The 27120-nt window shown below is 42.7% G+C and overlaps 1 long non-coding RNA gene across 1 annotated transcript; it reads right to left on the minus strand.

Annotated features, from left to right (window-relative positions):
- On the minus strand, positions 1-27120 carry LOC147654323 (uncharacterized). Its single transcript, XR_015284966.1, has 3 exons — positions 26867-27120; positions 3704-3836; positions 1-2629 (listed from the first exon to the last, which is right to left on the minus strand). It is a non-coding gene; the product is annotated as an uncharacterized LOC147654323 (long non-coding RNA).

Consider the following 27120-nt stretch of genomic DNA (forward strand, 5'->3'; position numbering starts at 1 on the left):
TGAAACATATGGTTTTAATTCTCCAAATGGGAAAAATCCTGTACAAAACAAGCTCCCAAAAAAGAAAGAGAGAGAGAGAGAGAGAAACCCCCACAGTTTCAGAGGAAGGTTCCTTACCAATGATTGTAGACATTTGTACAAGTTAAAGCTTACATCAGAAAAATATCACACAAAATCAAGTGCTTAGGCCAGAAAACATACTTATATCAGTCCCTTCATAATCACTCTCTAAAAAGGGATGTTAATTTTTTCCAACAGGATTTTCTCTCCATATTATGATACCAGTGGTATTTAATTGCATCAGTATCCTTTAATTCCTTACCAGCCATGTCTCCTATGTGTCTTTGTATAATTTTCCCTGGGATTGATGCCAGGTTAATGTGCCTGTGTTTGCTTGAGCAATCCCATTTATCCCCTTGAACACAGAAACAAGAACAAGCTTTTTTCCCAGTTATCTGGAACTGTCTCAGTCTTCCAGGACCCATGAAATAACAAGAGGAATAACTCAGAACATTCTTCAGCAAGTATTTTTTAAGCTCTTTGGTAAAAAATACCTGGTCTGTGGACCTGAAAATGTTTAATTTTAGTAATTGTTCAGAACCTTCTCAAGTTACTCTTGGGAGTATTTTCACAGATTGACAGGGAAGAAGGGCCCACCAGGCTGTCTGCTGAGACCTCTTGTGAATCACTGACCTGTGGTGCACATGTTATCTACATCATTTCACATTCAGTTCCAAGGCCAAAGCCTGAACAAAGCCAAAGACAGGGCATGGCAGAACCTTCTGACAAGCCCTGTGCCCACACCCCAACAGGAGCAGGGAAGCCTCCCTGAACACAAGTGACAGCCCTGCAAACAAAGTGTGCCCTGTGCTGCAGAGGGTGAAACCACCTCCCTGACTGTGCCAGTGTGAGCTTGGGGGAGCCCCATTTGCACCTCGAGTAAGCCGGGGACTGTGACCCTGGACAAAGGGGCACCGGGATCACCCCCAGGCACCTGCAGCAGAAGTGCTTTGGAGCACAGGCCAGCTCCTACTCAAAGAGCTGCCTTTTATTTTCTGTGGTTTCACAGCCCTCAGGAAAAAGCAGAGCAAGAAGACAAATGTTACTTCTTACCCCAAAAGCTTGAAAGCACACTAGAACATGTCTGGTCAGCAGAACACCAGAGAGAAACACCATTCTGATACCTGCAGGGAACTAGGAAAAATCCAGATGAACTGAATTTGCTTTCAGCTCTTGCTCATTTACAGAGTTACACAGAACTGAGGGTATTTGCAGCTACTGAGGGCAAAGGGAGGTAAGGTTTTTACTGAGAAGTTCAATGCAAGTGACTTTCTCTGAGCCCTTGATTTACAAACAGTGGGCTCTCATTCTGGAAACTAAATGAGCATTTTGGAAGTTTCAAAATTTTCCCATGGCTCTATCCTTTCCTAACCTCCCAAGCAAATGAATCCTCCAAAACTTTCAAATTTTCCCAGATTCACAAGATTTGTGAAGAGTATGATTCAGGAAGTTCAAAAAGCTTTGTTGTTTAATTTAGGTAGCTTCTGTCTCGCACCTTCCTTTGCTACAGACCGCAAACTTTTTACTCCATCCATAATATCATACTTATTTTGTCTGTATAGCAGGAATAAAATGTGCACTGAACACTTCAGACTTTACAGTTTTTCTGTTAAAGAGACCCATATTCAAGCAAGGCTTTGTCGAGGGACTATTAGGTATTAGTTTCTTAATTATCTTTTACTATTCAGTTGCTGTTATTGTCATTGCTATTATTATTATTATTATTATTGTTATTATTGTTATTACTGTTAATACTATTACTGTATTTATTTATTAACATTGTCCTTTAGGTTTCTTATTAACTCTTGTCCAGCACAAGAATTGGTACTGAACTATCTCATCCCGGATGCAGGGCACTGCATGTAAAGAAATTAGCACATATTATTTTTAGACACTCTAAGAAGTTTTGTCATTGGTAACATGAGAAGTCCAGCAAATACTCTCCATGTTCTCCTAGGCCAGATGGCTGTCATTCCCCATCCTTAGTGAAACCAGCTGACCTTTATCCCACACGCATTCAAATTTTGTGACTCTGGAACAGTGACTCTAGAGCACATCACAGCCCCTCTCTGCTGCCATCCCTGCTGGACAAGTTGTGGCTGTGAATTTCAGTGACTCTTCTTGGTTATCATGAGCAGGTAGGATAGAGAAACTTTGGTTCATACACACAGAGGCATCTCAGAGCTTGGACCCCATCAAATGGTTTGGGAAAAGTGCCTCAATGTCTCTGCTCTTGCACTTTGCTGCAGTAGAATGTACAGTGACCTCAGGTCATCCACAGTCACCATGGTCTGACTTGATGCTCACCCATCTCTTTTGAAGACAGAGATCTGTCTGTGGACAAAGCTCAAAGGGAAGATTTCTTGTATCTTTGTAGGTAAAGATGTGAGCTAAAGTTGTGTTTTGAAGTTTTTGTGAATACAAGTTATATTTCTGATGTTGTTGCTGTAGTAACATTACCTACAGGATTAGTTAGTCCAGATGCTGCCGAGTTTTAAACATTTGGACTCTGTTTAGTGCCACAAACCACTGCTCAGACCTCCTCATCTCCCACAGTCTTGTTTTTTTTCTGAGAAAAAAAAAAAGGATAAAGTGATTTAGGAAGAGTTAATACCCCCGAACAGATGCACCAGCAAGAGATGTGACAAAATGTCAACTGGAATGTGCCTGAGGGCTTGGAATTTGGCCATGGAAGCAGCAGATGAGTCCCCAGGATGGCATGTCCCCCAGAGGCCCGGCATGCTTTGGTGACAGCTGTGATTTTTATGACCCGGCTTCGATGACAGTTTGGGAGGGGTCAGCTCTGCTCTTTTCTGACAAGAATTCAGTTTGTCATCAGATTCTAAAATCCCTGTGATTTATGGTATCAGCCACTGCTAGCATTTTGCTGAGATGCAGGTCCTCTCCCCACTCCCTGTAGACTGGGAGGTTAAGGTGCAAACCCTGATGTTCAAATTAAATTAATCCTGAGGAAAAAGGAAGTGGTAGGTCATGAAGTGACAGGAGACACTGAAAAGCCAGCTCCAAAAATCTGGCATTAAGAGCACATCATCTGAAAACAGGCAGCTCTGAGCACCATTCCATTCCATTCCATTCCATTCACCTCCACATTCCACAGCCTGCCAGACACCTTGGTACCACATTGCCTTGTGTTTGCCAGTGACACAGCAGCTTCCCAGAAAGGTGATCTGCTTGGATCAAAAACGATTAGGTGTCAAATGCCTCCAGCCACACAGGGGAAGGGCCATGTCAGCACAGCACTCCTCAGCTTCTCAGCTCCCACTCGCTGTGACCATGGTGTGCATTTCCATGGTCACTTAGCACCCAGCAGGGGACCCACGTGGCAATTGCAGTCAGTCATTAAGGACACAGGTAGTTTCTGTTTTCCTTCTGGGTTTTCTGAACACTACATTTTAAATTTTTTTTTTCTCTTTTTCCCCAGGCCTGGTAAGGACCCAGTAGCACAAACAGCTCTCCTGAAGCCAAGAGGCCAACTCCTACCTCCACCACCATTTCATTCACATCTTAAAGGAAGATGCTAGTGAAAAAGGAGAACAAGGCAGGTCCATTCTGATGACTCTCTCAGCTCCCCCTCAAAGGGAGGCTGCTTCCTCCAAACATCCCTTTCTCACTCTTTGCTTACCTTACAGGTACAGCTGGGCGTCAGCCAGAGGCATTGACTTCTTCCTGCTGGAAAACCCAGTTCCACTGAGGCTTCCTAGCAGCTGGAAGATCCAAAGGGGTGGGATATTCTTTGTGGAAGTGAGCAGAGGAAGCTGAAAGAGACCATTCAAATATCAGAAACAAGAAGGAAGGACTGGCTGTGAAGCAGCCTCCCTGCAAGGGTGAGAAGCCCTGGCCTCAGGCTAATGCAGCTGTGATCACAGAATTATTTTAAAGTCCTAAAATGGGTACAAGGAGACACGGGTACATCCCCACATAAATGAATGATGGTCTGCTCCAGTAATTCTCATGAACTCTGCTATAAATGTGGCTTCATAGCCCTGGGACAGAGGATGGAAACTTCAGGGATTGCTTTTTGTGGAGATGACAGCAAATCATTCTAAAGCACTGGGTACCCTGTAGCCAAAATGCATGTGCTCCTGGGATCAAGAGGCAGGAATTCTCAGCATGGAATCTGACAGTCTTCTAGCAAAATAGATGTATTTTCTACTTGGATGCACCACCATTCTTGCTTGGAATCCTCCTGCTCTTGAGTCCTGCATGTTTTCCTCCCTCTTTCCTCCTTACATTCTGCCACATGGCATTATTAGCAGTCCAATTAGACATTCCTTCCATTTCCAGTTCTTTGCATGTTTTTGAAGGCAGAGTCTTACTAACTTTCCAGTGGTCCATTGGATTATTATGAAAGATGCCATTTTCCACGTAAATTTTGAATGAAGTGAGTAAAAGCTAAAGAAACAAAAATTATGTATTTAACTCTATCAAGCATAACTCAAAGGAATGCCAGGCTCAAAATTCTCATTGAAAGTTATCTGATTGCGGGGTTTTACAGGGTAGATCCAGTCATTTCTACACAACTGACTGAAGGGATTTTACATTAGTATTCCCACAAAATTTGCTTGAGATGTTTGGCAAGTTTCTCTTCACCCAGACAGGGGAGAAAATATAAATATTCCCAAAAGTAAGGGAAGCAATTCAAATCAATCAAGTAATTATTCACCAAAATGAAAGTGCCTGGGAGAATCACAGTGGAGCAATGGCAAGAGGAAATTCAACTCAGATCCTTGCCCACAAAAGATGCAGGGGACACTGAGGGTCCCAAGAGGTCTTCCACAACTCCTGTGGCCTTGCAAAAAAAGATGAACTGTCCCTTGTGTGGAAACATTCCAGTTCCCCTTCTTTCTTATAAAACAGCTACAGTTTTGATCTCTGGAAAAACATTCATCTCAGTAAGAAATGTCAGGCAGAAGTCAATCAGGATGTCTCAATACTTCTAGTGCAGTGGCAAACTGTATTTTGTCATCCATTCAATAGCATGAAAAATACTTTGAAATATCAGACTTTTCTGGTGAATGGGTGCTAAAGATCCCAGCTGTGTTTATTAAGAGAAAGTTTTTTCTCCATTTGCCAACACAGGGCTCTAGTAGTCCTGTTAGAGCACTTTGCACAGCTAGCTCTGTGTGAGAGATGCATATGAATGGCAGTGGAAATCTATTCCAGAGGGACAGTTCTGTTTCCTTTATGGCTATTTTGGTTTATGTTCCAGTTGTCATCCTAACATGCAACTGCCTAATCAGAGAGCAAATGCTCCCTGGAGGATGTTGCATACAGTTTGGGGACAGCACTGAGACAGGATAGGCCAGTGCCACATGACATAGAATAATACATTTTTTATTAATAGTCCTTTTCCCCTGGATTTCAAGCAGCTGAGTTCAGTAGGCACAATTCTCCTGTTTCCTCAGTTAGAAAGACAGCAACGCTGAGGCACAGGCTTTGGGAGTGGTCCAAAAATTGCAGGGAAAATAAATGACCAAGACCAATTAACTGTAATTTCTAACACAATCAGAAAGAGAAAAATACCTTCCGAGGTAGGTTCCGAGGGCCCAAAAGACTCCCAAGCTCTACAGCCATTTGAATAAGGAACCAGAATTTCAGTACCATCTTGGACTCCACAGCACTTCACAGATTTTTTTTTCCTTTGCCTGAGAAATGTTTTCCAGATTTCCTCTCTTTCTGATTCTTGCCAGTGATACAAATACCACAAGAACAGACAATCTCAAAAGTGTTCTGGCAAACAATTCAGGTGCTGGCAAAGACTCCAATGTGCATTGGCTACATTAGGTTTTTATAATGTGTCAGCTAGTCCCTGATAGCTACCATGTGGTGATAACGATCATTCAGTCCAAGCCCTAAACGAGATGGAGCGTGTGTAAAGTGCGAATCCATCTCTGCAACCACGCTCTCATTTCTGCACTTGATATATTTCCTGGGAAAGAAGTCAATCCAGAGTCCTGGGCTGTTACCACTGAGAAAGGACCTGCTCTTCCCAGCCTTATATTTATGGGTTCATCACCACTGTTTGTCGCCACTATGTCTTCACCTTTTCATTTTTCCCAGCTTACTGATGCAGAGGTTGTGGACAGCCTAACACAATTCACATCTCTCTCTAAAGCAGGTAGCGGTCCCAGCAACTGCTTTAGAGAAAATTGATTGTGTCGGAGCGTATGAGCCACTGCCGGGATGATGAACATCCCTGAAGTCAAGGTTTGCACGCAAGTGCCGATATTTTGGCGTTGCACATCAGGCATAATTTAATACTGGGAACCCAGAAGTGTCTGACTGGGCTTCAGAGAGAACCTAACCACTCTGTTCAGCATGTCAAATTAACTACCCAGTAGTGAGCTACCCCAGCTAAATGATCACCAGTTGGCCAGATGCCACACCACAAAGCTCCCCATACAACCGTCTCAAATAATGGAAACTTGTTATTCTGGAGCTGCCCAGTGAATACCCGTTCTGTCAAGGCTGGAGGGAAATATTTGGGGCAGGCAGGCTGAGAAAACAGAGAGGTGTTAGGTGTCAGAATTGATTTAAATGGGCTGCAGCTTTGTACGGGAGCAGTGGAGCTCAGCAGCCAGAGGATGGGAGGTAGTCAGGGTGGGGGGCTCAGGGGCAGAAGAAAATGGGCGAGATACAAGATTCAGATGCTTGAGATGGTCCTTTGGAACCAAAGACATGGTAATGTCTGTTCCCACTTGGCTTCCTAATCTTCACCAGCACTCAGAGGTAGCAATTGCCTGGTGGTGAACCAACAGGGGCCAGCTGACCTGGTGAGTGTGAGAGTGACAAATTCAGCCTCAGCAAATGTTACTGATCCTTACTTGAGTCAGTGTTGAAGTTAACAGTGTTTGGGAGGCCTTTCTGAACAGCTTCTGGGTGCTTTTCTCTGCAAAAAGCTTCTGTGTCCCTAAAACCCCTGCATTGTGCAGCCCAGGAGAACTCCTGAGGCACATCACATCTCCCTTGTTCTAAAGAAATCAGGCTTGGGTAGGGGTTGGTGAACACCAGTTGTCATCTAGACATGCAATCAGGTCATAATCAGAGTGTGCCCGGGAGCTGGAACCCAGAAAGTTGTAAATTGGTAAAGATGGGACCATGACCTGCAATCACAGAATCCTGATAATTGGAAAGTTTCAGTCCAAGCCTCTTATTAAACAGTCATCTGTAAGAACAAATCAGATTGCTCAGGGTTTGCTGCAGCTGTTCTGTGTAACTCCTTCTCTGTTCTTGGGAGAAATCTCTTTCCTGCTCTAGGTTAATGACAAGGAATACCACTCTTCCCCTCTCTTCCAGAAGTCATATGTTTCACTAACCCTACAGGTACAAGTGGCCAAACACTACAAGTGACACCAAGATGCTGCACTAGGAACAACAACAAAAGCTATCCAGGTCCACAAGACACCTAGAGAGATTGGTGTGCACACAAACCCAAGTGTCAACATGCACAATCATGAGCAGAAGTTTACAGGAGTGAAAGGGAACATGAGGAGCTCCTCTGTCCCTCGTGGTGTGTGGTGTGACAAACTGTGCAGTCAGAGAGTACAGATCTTCTCAGAAACAGATGCCTGTCTTGGTTCATGTGGGCATATTCTACATGACTATTTCCTTGCTCATCAGAAGGTACTAGTTCTTCCCATTTATTTTCTGCTCCAATTTTTAACATCCGCAGAATGTCACCTCCCATCTATGATACTTAAACAAATTTGGGACTAGCAGCAGGCACTCTAGGTAACCATTTGTCATAAATGTCTTTCACCCCTCTTCTGAAACTCTTTCAAAATGGTTTCCAAATTTGGCTGTTGCCTACAATAAATTGTTTCTTTTCTACCTTCCAGTGAGCTGTTTTCTTCCTAGTTTTACACTAGTTTTCCTCTCTGTTCCACAGCCTGTTGCTTTAAGTTCTAAGCATTTTCAGGTGGCTTTCTGACTTACTCCATCTCACAGTAAAATATTCTTTACCATATTTTCTTCCTCTTTTTGATATCCAATAGCATTACATACAAGAAATTTTCTAAACCCCATTTTATATCAAGGTAGTGTAAGTCTAGTCATACACTCTGCTACATGAAATACATTGTGCTGTGTATCACTGCTACATGTTTGCATTTACATTATTCTTGTGCTTATAAAGATCAGTTTATCATAATTTATTTTAACTTTCCAAATATGAAGATGCTCTACTCTGTGACAATAACTTTTGTTTTGTCTATTGTACAACAGTCTGATCTGTCACCCCATGAACGGTTGGGCTGTTCTTGTATTTTTTGTTACACCACTCTGATAGCAGTCCTGGTGAGGTTCCTTCCTTTGCAAACACGTCACTCTGCAGGGTCTGTGAGTCTGATTAAGAGTGTCATAACTTACCAGATCTTCTGCTTTGGAGACAGCCATCATTGCAGGCATGATGTGACATCTCTGATTGCTCAAAGAACTTTTCTGAACTTCCGTATAGCACATGTGTGCATCACTACTGGCAACATTTTAACATTTCTGGCAGGCTACTCAGAAAAGGTGCCCACAAATGTTTTGCTATCATCCCTGGCCTCCAGAGAATGTGAATGGTCAACAGACTTGATAAGGCCACAGTATTAAGCAGACATTGCACTGGTGTGTATCATACAATGGGTTTGTATCACACCAGAAGTTTAGAAGTCTAAGAATTTCTATGTATTGCTCCTTCAGCAACTAGAAGTCTACTTTAATAGGCAATTCCAAAGTATTTGGGTAGTTACATATGTTTTTAGCTACTGTTTACATGGCGAGATTGCTTTCCAGTAAAAGCTTTGTTATTTGCTATAAAATCATAGGTGTGGCTGACTATTTGATGAGGTGTTGTGTGCACTGTGTCTGTTTTGGAAAAACAAGAACTCCATTCTAAGGGAAGGCCTGAAGAATTTAGGCAACTATATTAACATCTGCAGCTATACCACAAAAATGCTCTGAAAGGGAAGAAGGTTGTAGGGTTTAATGTGGAAAGACAAAAAAATATTTTGATCATATTTGGTTTTTGAAAGTTCTGGATAAGACTACCATATGACAATTCAACTAAAGCAGAACCAGCAAGAATTCTGCTTGTTTGCAAATGGGTATTTCAGACAGAAGTATCTCAAGGACCCATAAAATTATGCTTGGCTATTGAATGTTAAAATTCTTGCTTTTCTAGTTGCTTCTGGGCGCACACTACAATTTTCATGCCTGACCAAATGGGAATGACACGTGCCCTGCTATCCTTTCTGTAAACAAGCCTGTGAAATGCAATAATGGGAAAAGCTCCTTCCTAGCTTCTACCAGTAGAAAAGGAGTTCATACTAATGCTTTTAAAAGCATTATTTTCCACTATAACTTCACAGAATCACAGAGTATGCTCCTTTGGAAGGGACCCACAAGGATCCTCTAGTCCAGCTCCTGGCCTTGCATCAAACCATCCTCAAGAATCACACCACATGCCTGGGAGTATTGTCCTTTGGCACACCCACTTTTGAATTTCATTTAACTATTCATTTAACTAAGTCTCAGATGGCTTTCTGACCACTACAGATTCATTAAGAACTACATGACAATAAAATCTCCTTAGGCTAATCTTCAAGTTTGAAGCTGACATTCAAATTCAGGGGTGCCCTTTGCTCTTGTTTTCATTTTACCTATTCCATCTCTCCTTTCTGAACTGAACAGATTTAGTTTCTTCACGCATCTGGAAGTCTGTCTTGCTACCAACCATTTTTGTCAGCTGACACAAATCCTTCACCAGGAGTTAACAGGAATTGGTTTTTACCTGGATATTTCCACCCATGTGGTCACAGAGCGGTGTAGTAGTATGCAAATCAAAGCATTCCACCAGATTTGTATTTACCAGCAAATTCTCATATAGTTCATTTGACAGAATTAAACTCAAACATTGGAAAACATTTCAAAAATAGCTTGTGAATTTTCACATGCTCATGGGAGCCATGTGCAAGTGTGGGATACAAATTATTTTGAAATAAATAAAACAAAACACAAAGTGACATAAAATTCAAAGACAGTAAGCTCATGTGCAGACAGGCAGCATAGACTATGTATTTGTGAACTTTTTACTGGCTTTCATTAAGGGCCTGGCTGTATCTCTGCCTGCAAAATCAAATTATCGAAATGGGAGAGAGTAAATCTCTGCCCAGCAATCCCGTGCCTGCAGAACAACAGGTGCAAGTTTCATGGGCAGGTCAAGGTCACTTTCAAAATGTGGCCTTTCATGTAAGGCTATCAGCCAAAGATAATATTTTTCTTCCTAAGAGCTCGTAACAACACAGCCTCCCATCAGAAATGGAATCACCTTGCCTTTGCCAGCACAAGTCCTTTCTGTTTCATGAATCTACCAAACACCTGGTCCAAGAGCCTTCAACAGTTTTGCTCTAGATGAGGAGACAGCTTCACACACAAAAAAACAATTGCTCACTTGTCTTTTCCTGTAGTCTACCTGACTGTTTCTTTTTGGCCTTTTAGTGGCTATCACCAGGATGAGCAAGGTGGCTTACAGATGACACAATGAATTTTCACCTCCCTACTCTACAGCTTTCCAGAGAACATCATATATATATATATATATATATATATATATATATATACATATATATATATGCATACATATATATATATATACATACATATATATACACATATGTATATATTTAGTATAGGTCCAACAAAGATATTTTCCATGCTGATGTTCTATGAGGAACAAATAAACTCTTTCCAGTCTTTCAACCTGACCATTATCCCTTCTCAACTCATACTGGCCTTTCCTTCCTCCAGATTTTCCAGGCTTTTTTCCTAAAAACAGAGCTACATCAAAAAGCCTCTTTTCTCCTAAAGAAGGTAGAAATTGTCTGGCAATGTTATCGCACTGCAGCTGCTCTCTCAAGGAAGGCATTCTCACAGCTTCCTCTCCAACTAACCTGAGCAGAGCCTTTGCCTGCCTGCCAGGAGGCTCTCAGTAGGCAAACTGAACAGCTGATTTCAGAGACATGAGATTTCTATGTGACCTTGTACAACACAGGAATTTTCCCAGCTTAGCAGTTTCCCCAGAGGTGTAATTCCAAAACACTCCCTGAAATAGTCCCACTACAGCTGCTCTGAGAGCACTTCCCAGCCCCCACCATGGATTTTCTTCTTGGGATTCACAGTGGCGCTACCCCAAACTCTGCCATCATATGCACTTTTCTTTTGTTGCTCTATTCATGTTTGGATGTACTCCAATATATGTTCAATATATGTTCAACTGTTTTCAGCCTAACAAGTAACCCATTTTTCTTTGCATCCATCACAAACTTTCATCTTTATTTGCTAGGCCAGAAATCTTGTGCAATTTGCTACCTTAATTAGAAATGCTCTTTATACTTACTTTGAGACTATCAGGGAAAATACTCAACAGTGATATACCAAACTCCAACCTCTGCTGGACCACATTAGAAAAACACACACCTTTACTGATGATTCCCCACTAGTAAATACTAGTAAATATTATAAATAGTAAATAGTAAATAGTGAAGTTTTCAGTCTGTTCACTCATTTATGATTTCTTTAATATGTGGAACAGTGCATTGGCAGGTTACTAGTTTTTAATCAGAATTCAAAATATTTTTAAGTCACATTTGGAAGGAATTGAACTCTACCTTAACAGAATTAGCATTGTCAGCTAGGAACACAATCTTTTCAATGAACTAAGTTAATTTATTTTAGTAGAATCCCTTTTTCCATGCAACCTCACTGACTAACGCTCACTGAATTCCTGTACTTTAACTGGTTTTTGATTGTGTCCCACTGCTATTTTTTCCCAGCATCAATATCACCCTAACTGACCTATAACTTCCCCTGTTATACCATTTATCTCTTTAAAATGTCAGCAGACTAGCTTCTTAATATTTCATTGGAATCCTTCCAATTCTTCAAAACTTGAGAAATTAAATCCGGTATTCAGAAAGCTTCCTGATTCACTTAAAAAAAAAAAAAAAACTTGACTGAAAAGTAGTCAGATAATTTAATTTTAAGATATTTAAACTTTCATCGTTTAAATATGTTTGACTAAGCTACCATCAGACTGTGCCCTATATACCAGTACATTACACCAATGCAATAGATCTTTTTTTGGGCTACTTTCCAAGTTTCATTCTCTAGGAACTTCACAGGCTCTTGGCTTCCTTTCAGAGGAAGATATTGTTTTTAGTTTTTGGATGTCTTCACATTATGGTGCCTGGTATGATTGTTATGACCACTTTGATTCTTCTCATGATGGTCGGTTTTGTGCACAAACCACAGCCCAAACATTCTCCAAGAAAATTCCACATCCTGAGAGGCATGGCTTCAGCAGCACATCAGGGTGTGACCTATGTCTCATCTAACCAAAGGTAATTTTATTTTAATTTCTGTGCTTTAATTTTATTTATGTTTTGCTTACAGTCAGGTGACAGAATGTGGGCTTTTGGCATTAGCAAGCACAAATAGTGAGCAAGTCAATCTGCATTGGATATCTTAGATCCATCAGAACAACTTGGACAACTGAAATCTTTCTTATTTTGCATGAAATCCAGGATGTGTATGTCTATCTTCTGTATGTGCTACTGCATGTGTGTGTGCATCTACATAAACTATATATGACATCAATATATTATGCCTGTATTATCAACATGGCAAACTCAGTTTTCTGATTTTCCTTCACCTTTTCCTTACTTTTTTCCGGTACTAAGACATTCTTCATAAGCCTAGGATACCAATTCTGCACACCTAAAAATAATGATAATTACCTTCCTTTAAGTTAAACCACCTGTTTTAAGCAGGAAGGTGGTGCTCACCAGGCACGGCACTAACTCGTGCTCTCCAGCCCCTCTTGTGCTCTCCAGGCCTCTTCCCTTCTCCCTGCAGTGGTCAGTGCCCTGTAACAGGACTCTGCTGAAGCCATGCAGCACTTCCCCTGCTCCCCAGCTGCGTTATGTACATGCTCTGCTGGCTCAGCTAATCCCTGTCTTTCTCAAGAACGGAGGTCACCTCCTGGGAGAGGACTGGAGGGGGATTCTGAGGAGGAGGAGATGCCAAACAGAGCAGCACACGGAGCCAGTTGGTGCGAGTTCATGAACAAACTGTGGCACATAAAAAAGGATCTCTCTAGAAGTTGTCCTTCTTTTGACATAGCCAAATCTATAAAACACAAGATTACTACTAAAATGCAAAATCTGGACCTATTTCATTCCAGGACCGCTACAGGCTGTTAGCAAGCTGAGAATAAGAATGGAGTTTTCCCTGTGCTCATTTCTAATTCCGGAACTGGTGATCTTCCCTATTTGTTTCAGAATTACGTGGTAAAAAGCGGAAAGAACTGGTGTCCCCTTAGTCTAGAATACACACCTGATTTACTGGGTCTCTGTGCTGTCATGGTCTGTGATCCTCTTCTTTAGTGACAGTGTTTTTGGGATATGTACAGGGTAGTTTTCTAATATATCCCACTGCCATGCTTTGGACATCAATGTCAATGCCAGAAAAGCCTTTTAAGTAAACACAGACACAAACCAGCAAAGGCTTTGAGATGGAAGACAAAGAATTGGGTGAGAGGGTCTGTGTGGCATGCACATCTGAGGTGCTCTGGATACATCACCAGAGAAAGAGCGAATGGAACCGAATTCTTGAATCTCATGTTCTCATGACCTAGAAGAGTCAAAAAGAAGGGGAAGACAGCTGGCATTTTTTGTGAAGGTCAGAAGTAACAAGTGTTAGGACTCTGTCTCTGGGCCAGCAGAAGGCAGCACCCAGAGCTCACACTAATTTTGATACAGCAAACCTCATCACTTCTGCTGGCAAAACAAGTCTCCTATGAGGTCTTCTAAACATAGGCCTCCTGCCTCACAGCAGTCCTCAGGGAGACCTTAAAGAGGCATTAGATCTGACACAATTCTCAGTTACATGTAGGTAACTTATCCAGCTAGGATAGTTCCCTCAAGGACAGAGAGAACAAGGTATTCTCAGACTGGGATGTCAACACTTTGCTCTGGAAAGGGCAGTCAGGTGTTGTGCATAATCCTACACCTGGTGCTGTCTGAAGCCTGGATCTCCATATTTCAGTGACACAACCCTCCTATCCCTTCACAGCCTAATGAAAAATGGCCACGTAAATGGAAAGTCCCTTAATCCTAAACCCAGACAAAAACACTGTTCTGGTTTTCCACTGTGATTCAAGACCTGCAAACACTCTCCATACCTCTTATATCCCAAGTGGTACTTGCAGTGATGACTGCTCTTGCCTTTCCTCTCTTGGAGTGCCAGCCTTGGCAGAAGCCATCCTGAAAATCTTACCTTAACTCTGCTGTATCATTTCTAATAAAAGAAAAGGTCTTAGCTATGGTGTCCTGTCTGAAGGCCATGTAATTGCAATCTGGATTCCTGTAATTTTATTCAAAGTCAACTAGAGTCAAAATCCTTTGTGCTGTGTCCAGGCTTTATGCTGCTCACTCCTGACACTCGGCTCATAACAAACTGTGTGATCCATCATCACCTGAGCACCCGTCCCACAACAATCTCTGCCTTCTTTCAGCATCACTCCAAAATATGTCACATTTCTGTGCCTAAGTATATTCAATCCAGAGCTGTAATGTAAATATTTTCCAAGCTTTATGTCCTGTGTTGTGTGCTCATGTAATTAAAGACATTACCAGAACACAACTAGCAGGCACAGACTCACTAAGCCAATTTTGACCCTGAATTTCCCAATATTTTGCAATTAATGTCTTACCTTTCATGGTTCATAATTATTTTTTAGTGTTAGAAACATCATTTACAATTTATCTGTTTCTGCCCTCTGGTTCCTCTGATCTACCTTTTCTCATGCCCATGCGGAGATGCAGAAGTTTCAAGCTTTATTTGAAACTCAACAGATTCCACTCATACTCCTGACCCAAGTGAAATAATTCTACCTGGGTGGCAGGTCACTGATGCTTTGCTACATCAAAAACTACAGTGCATGCTCCTGAGTAACAGAGAGGGAAAAGTCCCTAAAACCTCGAAGGGAGAACTTATTTGTTAGAGGAGTTGTCAAAATTTATATGTTTTGTTCTACAGAAAGTTCTGATATCAACATTTATTTTGGATGCACATCTGGAAGAAATGTTGAAACAGTAATGTTTTCACTAAAAGCAAATGTGTCCTTTCTCAGAAAAAGTTTAGCTTCAGCCTGGTTTGATATAACAGTGGGTCCCTTGGAACTGCTGTGGTGCCTCATGAGGGTGATACATCATGTTGCTCGGTCGATGAAGTTCCCAGCCAGCGTCCTGTGATGTTTTGTGGCCATCTGACTCTCAGAGTACATTGCAAAAATTTAATGAGAGAGACGATTATGATGCATTATGGGAGTATGATGGCTATAAATTAAAATGTCCACAAGGCACATAGTAACTCTTGTGGACATAAATTAAAGCTGAACTGCCCCTTCATGAAATGTTTTAATTTGGTTTGACAAACCAAAGTATTTCAATTTAGATTGAGCTAATTCAAAACAAAGCATTTTATTTTTCCCAGTGGGGAGTAAAAATCTCCAGCAAAAGTGCCATAGGGAGATTCAGAGCTCTTGAAGACTAAATTTCCATTCAGAAAAATATATTCATGGGAAATATCTGACCCCCTATAATACATACTCCATATCCATGTTTATAAAAATATATAGACAAATATATTGCAACAAGCAAAGATATATAAGGCAGGATGGTTAAATATAGCTTAATATGCTTAATATACACTTGGTGATATTTAAATTACAGTTAGTTGTGTAATATCCAATACAAGTTGGACAGAGGAAGTCACAGAGCATTTATTTCTAATGCCTGTATGGATAATTCTGTAAGTTGCAAGCTCAGCTCACTAGAAGCTCCTTTTTTTTAGTTTCTTGAGAGAGAGCTGAGAAGGAAAGGTGATACATTTCATCTCAGTCTTGATCTCAGGCAGGCCTTCTATTGCCTCATGACAATCCTGTAATACTCAAGCAAGTGGGAAACATCTCATTATATCCAGTTTTCTGCATATCACAGTTTTCTGTCTTCCCATTTTAAAAGAGGGAATCTGCTTCCCTGAGACAGAACTCCAGTGCTGCATTGTGGCAGAAATGTAATGTTTATGTATTGCTGACAGAGGCCTATGTACACCTTCTGTATTACCACTGTTCACAGGGAAATATTCCACTTATTTTGGGCCCTCAGAAAAAATATTTTATACTTTTTCTCAAAAGGATTTTTGTTTCCCAGAAACCAAAGTTCTGTTTAGTCCCTCAAAAAGAATCCTATCCCCAGGAACATGTGCCATCAGAGGTGGAAAGGTGCAAACAGCATCAAATCCAAACACCTCATTGTTTTTAATGAGATTTCACCATGGCAAAAAGTATGAAATTACACTCCTGTTATTCTTATTTCAGAAACATGAGTCATTCTAGACCGTTTCAGACACAAAATAATGGCAAAGCAACATTAGAAATTGCTGGTGAGCATTCTCACAGTGGCACAGTTTGTCACTCACAGCTGCAACGGGGTTTCTGTCAGAAACACAGGGCTAACCTAGCCCATGACTCTGGAGAGCCCACAGCCACATCAGCTCAGCCAGCTGCTCCCTGAAGTAAGCAGGAATCCTGTAGGAGGGGATATTTCTGGGATGTAGCTGAGCCACAGGGATTGCAGCAGCAAAGGCTGTGCAGACTGACGCGGGGAGAGCCACGTCCAGCGCTCGCGTCTGCTCTCTGATCCCACCTGTCTGTGAGGCCACATGCCTGTGTTGTAACAGCTTGTGACTGTGACCTGCTTCTTGACAAAAATCTGCACTCCTCATTTTCCATTCCTCATTTTCCATTCCTCATTTTCCATTCCTCACTGAGCTGTAGAGTCTGACTTGCTTCCCTGCCTCAGCCATTTGCCTGGAGTTATCCATCCTTGTGACCTTTCCAGAGACTCTGCTTTCCAGGATGTGTGCCCACCTCTCCACCCTGGAGAGAGCTTTCTGTTCTGTCCCACTAGATGCATGTTCTGGCGTTTGTACTTATTCAAGCTGAGTTTTGCTCAAAGGGTTCTGTTCAGGTGATCAAGCTTGAATAAGCAATCTGAACGAGTGTCCCCCTGTCCCCATCCTTCTCCACACCTCCAGATTTGTCTCCCCTACACGCTTCACCAGCTGTGAGTTTGTACTTCTCAGAGCCCACTGAGAAACACACTTGTCCCCATTTGCTATGACTGTGTGTCTGGAACTTCCACTCAAAATTATCACCGTACATTATGAGCTGAATGTAAACAGAATAACAGCTGACAAAAGAAGCTGGAAAACTTTGCCTGTGGAAGAGGGATAGCAGAATATGTTGTATAGTAAAACACTGGGCGAAAACACTCCAGGAGATACGGATAAAGCTTCAGTCAAGCTGCTATGTACTGTCCTACTATTGTGTACCTTTCAGAGAGACAGCAGCTTCCAGGGAGAGACAAGGCTGTGCAATGCAGGTTGCCTTTTCTCCATGTCCTGAGCCCTTGCTACATGACAGCCTCACCATCTGTAGCTGTAATTTTGAGCTATAAATAGCATGAAACATTTTTTCCTTCCTCTGTGCCCGCTATGCCACTCACGCCACCGATGTCCTGCAACAGACCCATCCAGTCCTTATCCCATTTACCCTTCTCCTTCCCTATATTTGTGCCAGACTTATTTTGAGCCTATTTATGTGAGCCATTAATCATAGCATGGTTAGTCATATCAAAATAAAAAGAATTTCAGGTCTGTGGATGTGACAAATCATTTCCAGCTACTGAACAACTTGGCAAGAGATTTTTTTTTTCTTTGGTTGAAAATATTCAAGACACGACTGGGAGGGGTTTTTTATCTGTGTGTTTTTATAAAAAGAACATGTAAATGTGTCAGAGGGGATGAGATGGGAAACAGCCAACTCTTGAGCAGTTGCTAAAAGATGACACTTTGTAAACTATGTTGATAACCCTCTGTGGGAGGAATAGCAAAAACGATTAGTCCTGCTATATAATATGAGAAGTCTTATTTTTAGAGTTATGAAATGAGCCTGCAGGAACTTCTTGTCCATAACTTCTTGTGCAGAAGTATGATGCCTTGCCTCCATGAGAAGGTGAGAGGCTTGACAGGGAATAGGGTCACCCACAGTTTCCTGTGAGTTAGCTTTGCCCAGTCCATACAAAATGCTTGCTGACTTCTAGGAAGGACAAAACTCAGGCTTGTAATTGCTGGGATCTAAACGAAAATGAAGAAGTAAATAATTCTGACATCTGGAAAAGAACCCAAACAATGAGTTGTTCCAGATCAGTTTGCTGCTGACCCCTTGAGTAATACAGAGAAAGTCTTTGAACCATTTTGTACTTCACCTCTATTCTGGAAAATGGCAGTAATAGGAGCATTTGGGACACAGATGGCTTTTCCACTTTGTCCATGTTTTTTGCTTTTAACAAATTTTGTAGGTTTTGCACTAAAACCTGTTAAAATTGCCCAAAAAAAGACAGAGATTGTAGATGAAATTGCTGGTAACAACATGCTAGTCATTCACCCCAGCATGTGGGTGGTTCAAAACAAAATCAAAATTCTCAGACATGTGAGCCCAAGTCTTCTCCTGTAAACATTAATACCTTAGCTGCCAAGTTCTTGGCTGTACTAGGTCAGTCCAGCCTCATTCTAGTGTGGAAAAGACTCTTCTTCTTTCAGATAAAGAGTTTTTTCATTAAAAGTAACTCTAGCCCTGCAAAAAATACTAGTTTCCTGATAAGAAGATATTCAATTCAAATAGTCTTTCCAATTCCAGATGACATTTTGCAGCTTTCACTTTGGGCCAGTCTCATCTGGTCGCTGAGCTTTTTGATGATGCTTCAGTTGAAGTGCATGGGAAATATACTGTAAACTCTTTGCTGTCAGTGTCATTTGAGTACTGCACTTATCTCAGACAGCCTAAGTCTTGTGGGATGCCCCTTGTTTCTAATGCACAACACAAGAATAAATCAGTAAAAACAAAACTGAACAGTGAAAGACACATGCTGAGAGCCACATGGGACCACTGTTGTGGATGCCACTTCCACTGGGTGAAAAGTCAGAGACAGCACAGCTGAACAGAGAAACATGGTGAGAAAATCTTTGTATGGCATCAAAGAAAGACACCTAAAAATAGCCCAAATCTTCTTTCTCTACTTGTTTAAATAAATCATCTTTCTAAGGAGAACTGACACTTTGCAACCTCACAGCCATATTTATAGGAGGTGGCAATAAGTTTCAAGAATGGTCTAAGCTGGGAGGGAAGTAATTGATCTGGAGGGCCACAACAGATTGGTGATGACTGATTTAAACTGCAACATGGTTATCTGAAATTAAATAGCAGGGAATTTATAAAAATGTCAGTTGAGAAAGAGAAAAGGCTTTGAGGAGGTGTGAAGGATTCAGAGAGCTTTAGATGCATCAAGTCAAGGCTTGTGATCGCTTCTGACATAAGGCTTCTCCAGCATTGTTTGCAGCCCTGACAGATACCGAGGATGTGTCCAGGCTTCCCTCAGTGATGCTTTAGCTCTGCCTCCCTGCACAAGGGGATGCAGTCTTAAAACACCATGGAAAACCAGCCTGTGACATCCAAGCATTTGAGGATCTGTCCTTTTCCTACCCAGGGTAAGACTTCTGAGCCACCAGTGTTGGTGTGGTCCAGATCATTGTCAGCCACGGGAAGAGTTGGGCAAATGTCCCAGGTGCAGCCAGCCAGTGTCCCAGCTGTATGGACAAGAAAAGCAAGAGATCTGTTGTTACCTTCAGGAGGCTCCATCTCATGTCCACCCTGTACAGATCCATACAGATCTGGGCTGGGATCCTAACTCTGCAGCAAAACCACTTCAGTGAATCTGATGCAAAGCTGTCCTGCATGACACATCTCCATTGGGGGTCCCATTCCTGGAGCTCCAGTAGCTCCAAACACTTTCCATCATAACAGCTCCCATGTTTCCACTACAGCTCGAAAGAAAAATGAAGGAAAGCTCACCTATACCCAGCTGAGCCCACAAGAAGTTTTGAATATAAGTGAAATCTAAATGTGCTGTCACATGAAGCACTGCTCTAAGCCACATACATCTGTCCCCTTTCTGTATTTTAAGGTCCCCCCTAGGCCAGCAGACCGTGTTGTGTTTCAAGAGCTGCCATTCATGGTCAGGCATTCACTGTCCAAGGAAGGTACTGAAGAACCCAACATTCCCAATGACCAAGACAGTTTTCTTGTGTGATGGGAATCATTTATACAAGCCTGTATCTAAGATGGGGAGGATTCTAGAGAAAAAATTTACTTTAGCTGTTAAAAATATTCAGCTTTATTGGAAATTTTTATCAGAGTAATATTTTAAAGCCTCTAAAGTCATTCCTCCTGGAGATTTTCGACAGTGGGAATTTGATTCCATGTACTTTCATGCTTTAAACACTGAAGGGAGAAGAAAATCATCAGCGATCAGGACATATTGAAACAGGCATAAGAAAATATGTGCACCTCTCCTCTTCATTTCCTTATAGTACTGTGCAAATGCTGCCTCCTAGAGACTCTCAGCCTCTCCCAAGTTTCATGGCTGTCTCTGTTTGTGAAATTGAACTGCTGCTGCAGCTGCTACCTCCTCCTTCTTCATTTTCACTTCCAGTTTGGGCTCAGTGGTGGGTTAACAGCAGGGAATAGCAGCGTTCATCATCACAGCCATAAAAACTTTTAAAGAGATGCAAGAATGCCATACCTCAGACACTCCAATTCTCCTCCTGCTAACGAGCCTGCCAAACAGAAGGGCCAGGTTGCCTTGTGAAGAAGAATAGAGGGATGCAGCAGGTCATCTGATATCAGTGGCTAAGGTGACATTTCTGTTTGCACAGCCTCAGAAGATCTTTGCCAGGTACACTGCATTTAGGGGTTTCCTGCAACGTAGTGGTGGGAAGACGACAGGCTAGAGGAGGTGGATCCACCTGCTTCTTTGGACCCTACAGAAGGACAGTGGAGAGACCCACTTATGGAAAATAGAAGCAAACTGCTGAAGACTTCTGCTACTATTAGTTGTGTTTGGAGACACAGCCCAAGCTCATGCACAGCAGATGGGTGTCCAGCTGCCACTTGGACTTGTAAGCACCCACTCTGTTGCGGCAAGCACAGGCCATGATTACTGCTAACCGTACCATGAAGTGGTTGCAAATGGAATTAAAACATGTCATATGCGTAGCCACTACTGTCATTGCTATGGCTTTTGGGGAAGAGAGTGGAGAAAAGGCCAAGTGCAGCACAAGAGAACCCCTGAGAGACACAAAAGCTCAGGCATTTGTAACTCCCAGCTGGGAAGTTGAGTTGTTGAAAGGAGACTGTGGTTTTAAGGAAGCTCACTGGATAAATCTGACAGAGTGATAAAAACAGTTTGTGTTTTTGCTCCATCTCCAGCAGCACCCATGTTATTCCCAGCATGGTCATGACTTGGGTCTCAGCCTCCATCTGCCTGCTTAGGGGAGATCATTTAATTGTGTCAGCTGTCACAGATGTGCAGAGCACTGCTAACCTGCTGCAGCATTTCATGACATTCAACGTTTCATGGCATCAGCCAAACTCAGCAACATTCCTTTACCTGCACTTATCTGACTGACAGCCTCAGCCCTGCCTTCCACATCAAATCCCTTTAAAGACCTATAAAACACCCAGTGACGTTGCCTGAGGCTAACCTCAAAGGCAGCTGGACCAAACTGTTAGAGTATTATTCATCATGTCTAATTTCAGGTGTCTGCAAGGAAGCATTTTATGACTCAGTGGGTTGCTCTGGGTCCTCTCGAAGGTCACAAAGGGAAATAAATACTTTTAGGATCTGATCTGTTTCATTGTTTTAGACATTTACCTAACCATGAGGTAACTAGCACTGTGTAAAGGGAGGCTGCACATCCAGACATCCAATTCAAAGGAAGATGTCCACATGTGGTCAGTTGCATCCCGCCTGCTGTGACTAAAGGGAGAGAGTGCATCATACTTGCTCACATTCAAAATTTATACCATCCAAAGCCTTCTGCCAAAACCAGCAAGCCTCTTCTTTCACATGAAGAGACAGTTCTCAGAGTTTTGTGGTTCTCCTTTACTCCTTGAAACCTGAAGAAATCAGAAACTGTAAGTGCAAGGAAGTCTGGAGTACACCATCAAACTTATCGCACAAGGCCATTTTCAGTACATGAAAGCCCAACTTCCACTCACAGCTTCTGGCTGATGGTTCCAGGCCCTTAATTCACTCACTAGCTAAAAACTTTGTAAAAGTTCCATATAAAAACAATGGATAGAATAAGGGAAAAGGAAAAAAAGGCAGGCTTTGCTCAGAGAAACAGTTTTAATTGTTCTTGCTAAAGCACAGTCAAATGCTTTGCCAAAGCAAGGCAGAATAAGCCTACAGCTAGTGTTTAAAATACCCCAACTGACTAAGCAGTACTTGACCCAGCAGGACTGCAGCTTGAGGTTACTGGCAGCTCATAGCCTAGAAAATATTTAGGTGTAAATATGAAGATAAATAACTTATTTTCGTTACAAAGAGCAAAAGTGATTTTTGTGAATTAGTTGAATTTACCAAAATTCTTTCATTTCATACAGTATGAAGTGATATATGTAACAACAACACATAGTATTTCTAGCACATTTCTGCTGTGAATTTGCCTAGAAGGTTTCCTAGAAGGAAAAGCAAGGAAAATATATCCATATTGAATTTGACAGGCAGGGATTTTTCCATGCTCCATGACTCCAATTATTTCACTTGCATTTGAGCAGAATGAAAAAGCTGCAGAAGGCTTAAAATTGACTAAAAATGCATGTCTTCCAACAGTTTTGTGGAGTGTCTCTAGGCACTAATACATCTGAGCTTCACTTTAGTGTTTCACTGGGGGATTTTGATGGTAACATGTAATTGTTGGTTCATTCTGGCTTGTGGCACGAGATCATTGTGGTCCACCCTGATCTAACTAATAGTGCCTTCTCCACATTCTGATTTTTTGCTGTTGCAGTTCTTACACTACTGGTTGCTAAACACGTGGTATCTGCCGTATTTTAAGCCCTGCAGAGAATCATAGGATATCTTGAGTTGGAAGAAACCCATAAGGATCAACTCCATAAGTGCAACACCATACGGACCATTAATTTATATAACGGGCTTGATTCTGTGCCATCTCTCATCTGGAAGTGATGCAGTCCCTTTGCAGTGGAACAGACCTGTAAATGACAGGAGTGCCTGGGCTGGCTCCCTGGAGAGTGCACACCACTCCCTCACGTGCACACACACATGGTTTGCACTATGGAAAGAGGAGGTGAGCAGCCCACATATGCTGCACACTGGCTGTCGATCATATGGGAAACAGCATTGCACGGGACAGTAATTTAGAGCGGAGTTTAAGCTTTTGGGGATGGTGCTGATGTGACACTGCACTGGGTGGAGATTTGTAATCAGCAGAGCAGCACCAGGCTGCACAAGACGCCCTGAGGAATAACTGTGCCCTGTTCCTGCTCTGCTCCAACCCAGCGATGCAGCACTGGCATGGACCTCTGCTTACTGCAGAGGTGCTGAGCACAGAGTTCCAGGGCTACCACGCCCTCCTTCAGCCTGACAGGGGGGACTTCATGCACCACTGAGTCAGCCACTCACTCTGGCCTTTAGCTTAGGGCCCACAAAATTAAAAGTCTCTCCACTGTGTTGACAGCTGGAATCATTTTGGTTGTGACTAGCCTCTGGCATCTCACTGCTTTTCTGACTATTCTAACTAGAGGACACTAAACCAAACTCAGCTGAGTGCTTCAGACTACAAACAGCTTTGTGAAACCAGAGTGCCCCTGACACACAGCCCTGGGTGACTGCCATCATTCGTTCTCAAAAGCCGGCTTCAAACAGCACCATCCATGTTTGATACTCCCTTTCCAAACATCAGGATTTATTCTTGGGAGCACACAATACCCTGGGTCTGTATTAAAGAGCTCATTGTCTGAGTTCACAGGACTTAATAAATATATCCCAATCTTCAGCTTGCCATTTGAAAGGAAATATTGTCAATTACATAGATAAAACTAGGAAAAAATTGCCTCACACTTCATCTGCCTATGATTAACAAACTACACCCTGTACTGAGCTGGAGAAAGGGCACCATCCAGCCTGGCTGTTTTGGGAGCTCCTGCAAGGGACATGTGTCCTGGAACTTCTGCATAGCACTTGGCAGTGCACACCATTGCTCCGAGTGCTCCTCTGTGTGGGGACAAGTGGCACAGCCACCCCTCCCACACCTGCATGGATCCATGTGGAGCTTCATGCTGAAGCTCTTTCCGCATCTTGTGCCTCCATGGGAAGCCAGTGTGGGAGGTGCTGGTGCTCTGCAGTCCAACACGCCTGCTGTCTGCAGAGAGCTCTACCCAGCATTTATTTCCTGAACTACCTCTGGCATTATTCAGCTAGATCCCTGCCTGGTGGAGACAAGTCTGTGGACATGAGGGAAAGGGCTGAAAATCAATTGCAGTAAAGTTTTCTGGTGAGAGGAGTGCCAGAGGCAAAAAAGGGAAAACACACCAGAGACATAGGGTGCCGGGAGAACATCATGCTTTGCTGAAAGAAAACTAAGCCAGTTTCAGGGTTTCAGCTCTAATTTTTTTAAAATTCTGTAACACCATTGAAAAAGGCACACTGTGAGAACTGCAGCCTGCTACTGTGTCTCTGCAGCACTGTCTGCCTCCAAGATCAAATAGGCAAAAACAGCTTACGAGGGAAGGGAAGGGAAGGGAAGGGAAGGGAAGGGAAGGGAAGGGAAGGGAAGGGAAGGGAAGGGAAGGGAAGGGAAGGGAAGGGAAGGGAAGGGAAGGGAAGGGAAGGGAAGGGAAGGGAAGGGAAGGGAAGGGAAGGGAAGGGAAGGGAAGGGAAGGGAAGGGAAGGGAAGGGAAGGGAAGGGAAGGGAAGGGAAGGGAAGGGAAGGGAAGGGAAGGGAAGGGAAGGGAAGGGAAGGGAAGGGAAGGGAAGGGAAGGGAAGGGAAGGGAAGGGAAGGGAAGGGAAGGGAAGGGAAGGGAAGGGAAGGGAAGGGAAGGGAAGGGAAGGGAAGGGAAGGGAAGGGAAGGGAAGGGAAGGGAAGGGAAGGGAAGGGAAGGGAAGGGAAGGGAAGGGAAGGGAAGGGAAGGGAAGGGAAGGGAAGGGAAGGGAAGGGAAGGGAAGGGAAGGGAAGGGAAGGGAAGGGAAGGGAAGGGAAGGGAAGGGAAGGGAAGGGAAGGGAAGGGAAGGGAAGGGAAGGGAAGGGAAGGGAAGGGAAGGGAAGGGAAGGGAAGGGAAGGGAAGGGAAGGGAAGGGAGGGAGGGAGGGAGGGAGGGAGGGAGGGAGGAAGGGAGGAAGGAAGGAAGGAAGGAAGGAAGGAAGGAAGGAAGGAAGGAAGGAAGGAAGGAAGGAAGGAAGGAAGGAAGGAAGGAAGGAAGGAAGGAAGGAAGGAAGGAAGGAAGGAAGGAAGGAAGGAAGGAAGGAAGGAAGGCTGAACAGAAAAAAGGTGAAAGATTACTAAATTAAAAAATAAGGAGGAAAGCCTGTGAGCATGGTTACAGAAGTATAGGCAACCTTACTCTTTGTGCAGAGTTCTGAATAAATGGGTAAATCTGATTAAAAGCCTTAAAATCTGATTAAAAGGGAGAGAGACTACCCTCTTCAGAAGAAAAAGAAAGAAAAAGAATAAGAAGTTTTCCTTCCTCATTGGCAATGTTATTCTGATTCTACTTTTCCTCGACTATTCCAAAAACTTGCTTTATGGTCATTGTTTCTATTAATTTGTATTCCTTTGCGTAGAAAACCAAGAGAACAACTTCACCATAGAGACAAGGGGACAACTCTTGGCCACCTGGAAATTTTGCCGTCTCTAGTGGAGAAGGTTTAAATAGTGAGAGAAGCTTTACAGCACAACACAGGCTCCAAACAAGACACTCCATCTTGGGGAGATGACATTTGCCAAGTTCTAGGCTTGTTATTGATGTCCTATCAGACACAACCACACCAGATGATCCTGGCAGGAATGGTAACATGCAGCACAGAAGGTGCAAACAGTTATTTTAACTCGCTGCAGGAACACACATGCACTCACACACTACACATTTTGAGGATGTTATCCTGCGGAAGGGACACGTATCAGCTAAAGATAGGCATAAAGCATTTGGAGCTTTCTCAACACATGCCTGCCCCAGTCATTCTTATACACAAACAAGCTACTTCATGAAAACAAAGGTCTGAAGCTCAGATGAGTATTTATTGACCACATGCCTAATTAAAATGTTGGTTTTGCTGCTGAAGCAACAGACTTATGAAAAGAGTAGAAGGAGTAAAATTCCAGAACTTTTGAACTGAAGGATTAGAAAAGCAAAGACTCATGAAATCACAGTAGCTCTGAGTAAATGAGAATTCTAATTCTTGCCACTGAAAAAGTATATATAACATCAACTGTAGTAACAAGTTAAAGCAAACAAAACCTTTCCAAAACCACCCTGACCCCTATAGAGTGCTGGAATACTTGGGTATATATTCTCAAGGAATAGTTTTTATCAGACAGTAGCTGCATTACATTTTCTCAAATAAATAAATAAACCACATGTCTTTCTATTGCTACGTGAAAACAAAGTTACGTAAAAGCCGGTTATTTGCAGCATAACCTTTCTGAAGAAGCCTCAGCTGATGTCAGGTAGCTATTTGTCACTCGAATCTAATACTTTCCACCTTGTGCCAAGTCATTTTCATGGGATCTGCAGGGTGTGATGCGGATCAGAAATACCTTTGCCATCCGTCACTGCTGAGAATCACTGGAGCTGGATCCATCTGCCTGTGTTTACCAGGCAACCAGAGTCGCGTTGCTAATGCGAAGGTCGCCCCATGTGAACCCATCAATCAGCAGGCTGGTGGTTTCAGCCCTCTGACCAATATCAGAAATAAATTCAAGGGAACAGATTTTAACCCCTGTCTGCTTCTAAAGGGCTACATCTCTCCTTCATGGCAGCAATCTTCAAGTCACATCCAAACTGATGTTCT

The sequence above is a fragment of the Cyanistes caeruleus genome, chromosome 3 (genome assembly GCF_971803275.1).
Source record: "Cyanistes caeruleus chromosome 3, bCyaCae1.hap1.1, whole genome shotgun sequence".
Taxonomy (NCBI): Eukaryota; Metazoa; Chordata; class Aves; order Passeriformes; family Paridae; genus Cyanistes; species Cyanistes caeruleus.